Raw genomic sequence first — 5259 nt, forward strand, 5'->3', positions numbered from 1 at the left:
CCCGGAGGTGTGAGCTCAATAGGAGATATTGATCGGTACTGCATCCGGACGCTCGTTCCAGGCCAAGGCAATGCAAGTATCGTACATTTAACTAAACGAAACAGAGGTTTAGTATAAGCTGTAGACCCCGTTCTAAAACGGCGCTGATGGTTTCACTCAGGTGGTTAACTAACTCTTTTAGCTTCATTCTCTGTTTTTTCCTGATGGCTTCATCCATCAAGCGTCATTTGCCCTTTCCCATGTATGAGTCATTGTTTGTTTGTTTGTTAGACTAGTTTGTGTTAGTGTTTAGTTAATAAAACTCTTGTGCACAAATTACATGAGTTTCTGATTCTGCCTTGCAAATTAATTGTCCCTTTACGATTTTGATCCTTACTACATGCTCTAATGCATTAATACTGTATGAAAGTATTTTCTGTGGCCACGGAAATATTCTTTCCTAGAGTTGATATGAACTTACACTGAATGTTTGCTGGACGAACAGATTGGTTGATGGCAATTTAATTCTGCTACAGTTACTACTGGCAGCTGATATAAATAATTGTAATTAATCATAATTAACTGTAATTATTTATAAACATTTCCCTTTTGAGCTAATTTGCTACACAACATATGTCAGAACCCACTCATTGTCATAGTCATACTTTAGACTTAATATTGTGAAATTAAATCTATGTTAATAGCATTGAAATTCTGCAGCAAAGCGATGAACTTGTGTATACTCCATTTAGCCAAAAGTAACTCCTTGTTAGAAGTTTTAAAGAACTATCACTTCTAGCACAAAAGATTGTTTTGTAAATAATTTCCTGATTTGTCTCAACTCCTCAGCATACCCAAAAGCTCAGAAAGACTTGATGATGCAACAGAAACTATGGAGTCTCTCTTTTCTAGCACTGTAGACATAGTTGCTCCTTTACAATTAAAGAAGATTAAAGAGAACAGACGAAACAGTGGTATATCAAGCACACTCGCATTCTTGAGAGCAGCCTGAAAATTGTAGTGCAACTGGAAAAACAAACTAGAAGTATTTCATAATGGGTGGAATGATAGTATTTCTACCTACAAAAAGGCCTTAAAATTGGCTAGATCTGCTTATTTTTCAACTCATTTAGAAGAAAACAAACACAACCTTAGGTGTTTATTTGATACAGTGGCAAAATAAATGAAAAATAAAGCATCACTATGTACAGACATTTCCCAACAGTACAGCAGTAATGACTTAATGAATTTCTTTACTTACAAGATTGATACTACCAGACAGAAAATTATAACCGTGCAACCATCTGCTATGGTAGCAGATCATACTTCCATTTCCATTCATTCCTAGCTGTAGGAGAGGAAGAATTGTATAAACTTGTTAAATCATCTAAACCAACAACATTCATGTTAGACCCTATACCGACTAAGCTACTGAAAGTGGTGCTTTGAGAAGTCGTAGATCCTCTTCTTAATATTGATAATTCATCATTGTCATTATTTAAGTTCAGTTTGGAGTACTGCAAGGCTCAGTAGTAGTTCCATTGCTTTTCATCCCTGTACATGTTACCTTTGGAAGATATCATTAGAAAACATGGTGTTAGTTTTCACTGTTATACTGATGATACTCAGCTCTATATTTCTTCGTGGCCTGACAAAACATACCAATTCACAAAACTAATGGAATGCATAAAATATATCTAAATTTGGACATTGCTCTCGATGTCAAAAGCAAAATTTAATTCAAGCATTCACGACTCAAGGCTAAATTATTGCAATGCTTTACTGTGTGGTATCCAATGCAGGCAATCCAGCTGGTCCAAAATGCAGCAGCTAGAGTTCTTACTAGAACCAGAAGGTATGACCATATTATGTCAACAATGCACTTCTGTGGAAACTGTTGAGCTTGCTCAATACTGCACTTCATATTAATTTAATTTCATGCCTATCACTACTGCACAGGTCCATAAAGCTCTACAGAATTTAGATACTAAAAAAATCACCAGGAATTGATAAAATTGTGCCCTATTTCCTACGATTGGCAGCTGATCTTGTTGTAGAACCTATAGCATCTATATTTAATTTAAGTCTCACCTCCAATGCAATACCAAAAATGAGGAAATCAGCAATGGTTACTCCATTAAAGGGGGGAGATTCTGCAGATCCAAATAACTACCGCCCTATTTCTAGATTGCCGGTCTTAGCAAAAGTCTTTGAATAATTGATAAACGATCAATTAAAAAAAAATTTTTCAGTTAATAAAATTTTTCAGGATTATCAGTCAGGGTTCAGATTGGGACATAGCACCATTACTGCAGCTACGTTAGTCTCAAATGATATTATAACCTCTCTAGATAGTAAAAAGTCCTGTGCCGCTCTATTTATTGATCTGTCTAAAGCTTTTGATTCAGTAGTTCACAAATTAATGTTACAGAGACTTAGGTTTTTAGGTTTTAGTGAAGCTGCTTTAAAATGGTTTGAAAATTATCTTTCAGAACACACTCAGTGTGTGTCTGTTGAAAATGACAATTCACCCTTTCTTCATGTAAATACTGGGGGTTCCTCAAGGATCTGTTTTAGCCCCTTTGATATTTTCTGTTTATATTAATGATTTAGGTCATGGAATAGACTCAGCTAAAATACATTTGTTTGCAGATGATACAATTATTTATACAGCAGCATCTTTAAATCAAGCTTTACCGCAACTACAGAATGCTTTTCAAGTACTGCAGCGTTCGTTGCTGCAGTTAAAACTGGTTATAAACTAAAAAAAGACAACATATATGATTTTTGGTCATGGTCGCACTAAGGTAACAGATCTGACAATTACAACCTTGAACGGTTCACTTATAGAAAGAGTTAGCTCCTATAAATATCTAGGTATCTGGATGGATGAAAGATTAGCTTTTGATATACATATTGATAAGCTGTTGAAAAAGCTTAGGCCAAAACTAGGTTTCTTTTATCGTTTAAAAAACTGCTTTCCATATAAGGCCTGTAAGAAGTTAGTAGAGTTGTAGAGAGTACATTTTTATCTGTAATTGTTTATGGTGATCATATATATGCATGCAGTTACTTCTTTACTTCGAAAATTAGATTCTGTTTATCATGCAGCATTACGCTTTGTCACTGGTGCAGAGTCACAGACACATCATTGTATTTTGTATGTATCTTTAGATTGGTTATCTTTACATCAAAGGATAACATTACACATGTATTTATTTATTGCAAAGGCTCTTTTAGATAAATTACCATCTTATATATCAAATCTGTTAATGTTCCATATAAATAGTCATTGTATCTGGTTCTTGTATTCGGTTAATAGTCCCAAGGTTATTGTCAAAATTTGGTAAATGTGCTTTTTCCTTTTATGCTCCTTGGGCTTGGAATGAATTGCAAAATTGTATTAATCTTGAAACACTTCCAACTTTAAGCACTTTTAAATGTCTTTTGTATAATGTTTTAAAGGATACTTGTAAATGTTTTTCATGATCTGATTTTATTTATGAATTGTGACTGTGTAATTGGTAGTATTGTCTTTGTGATTCTCTCTGTATGAAACTTTACGTGCTGCCGTCTTGACCAGGTCTCACTGGAAGAAGTGATATCAACATCTCAATGTGATTTCCTGGCTAAATAAAGGAATAATAATAATAATAATAATAATAATAATAACAATAATTTGCTTCCTTTAAAACCATTTTAAAATCTTGTTGATGACTTACAATGACCTGAATGGTTTAGCTCAGTACTTGAGCAAACTCTTATTGCATTATAGTCCTTTACATCCACTGCAATCTCAAAATTCTAGCCAGTTGAAAATACCTAGAATATCAAAATCGACTGAGGGTGGTAGATCCTTTTCCTATTTGGTGCCCAAAATCTCTTTAACGTGGCATAAACATAACACACTATCAAATTTCAATAATTCAAATATTTTAAAGGATTGTTATGCTTCTTAAATAAGGTCAACCAAAACCAGGAACACTTCTCATAACAATCAATGTACTTGTTACATCGTAAGTGGAATGGCATATGCTAATATTAGTCCGTCTGTCTCATTCTTATTCTGAGGTTACCAGTCACCAGCTTCCGGTCCGTATCCAGACCAGTTGCTGGATCAGCACCTAGAGACGACCACAACAGCCCTGAATGTCAGCAGAGACCATGACAACTAGACAAGCATTAGAGATAGATGTCCTGTGAAGACCACACGACTAGACGGTCACAGGCACAGATCTTCAGCGAAGACCATGTGAACCAGACAAGTCCTTTGCACAGACCCTATGGCCTGCTTCAACTCCCCTCCCACCAAACGCTGGTGTAATGTATGCCACTCTTCAAGGAAAAGGGATTGGATTAAATATTATGAAATTTATCAATCCACAATCTGAATTGGGATGCAGCCTAGAATTAAGCTAGAGGAGAACGGGCCCCTCGATTGAGCCAGGTTTCTCTCAAGGTTTTTTCTCCATTTCTGTCACTGATGGAGTTTGGGTTCCTTGCCACTGTTTCCTTTTGGCTTGCTTAGTTGGGGACACTTAACATTTGGCAATATTATTGATGTGACTGCACAGACACTATTGGATGAGAACTGAACTGAGCTGGATGATGACATTACTGTTTTCTCCAGAGCTGCTTTATAGATGAATTAAACTCATTCTATAATTGATGAACTTTACACAGTCGTTGAACCAAACTGAATCAACAATGAAATTATTTCAACTGAATAATAACCGTTTAATATGGTCTTTTTAAATCTACATTACAGCAGAGATGAATTCTGTTTGCATCAATCATTATTTTCCTGTTTATTACTGTAAAGCTGCTTTGAAACAGTCTATACAGTATAAAGCACTATATAAATAAAAGTGACTTGATTATTCATCAGTCATAAAAGCTCAGTAAACACTGGTCACAGACACGGAGATGTACCTTTAATTTTACCAAGCTGATTGCCATTTCAAATTTTATTTTGACGTGACAAAGTGGTGATATTTAAGGGGTGAGTTGTCCCATTAATGCCATTATTTTGTTCATTCAGACTGATGTAAATGCTGAACGTGCACAAAAACAAGTGGTGTGATTGTCGCATGAACCAATCATATTCAATCATAACACGTGGAGGTATTGTCTTGTCCCACGTGACTTTCCCTCCTTCATTCTTAATTACCCCCCATCAAACCTACAGCATTCCTTAGGGGCCTGATAAAACTCAGTAAAGCAAGCCTGCCATTGTAACTTTACAGCTGATGTCACTGTTGGACATTGTTCCTTTAGAAA

The sequence above is a fragment of the Sinocyclocheilus rhinocerous genome, unplaced genomic scaffold (genome assembly GCF_001515625.1).
Source record: "Sinocyclocheilus rhinocerous isolate Xijiao unplaced genomic scaffold, SAMN03320098_v1.1 scaffold915, whole genome shotgun sequence".
Lineage (NCBI taxonomy): Eukaryota > Metazoa > Chordata > Actinopteri > Cypriniformes > Cyprinidae > Sinocyclocheilus > Sinocyclocheilus rhinocerous.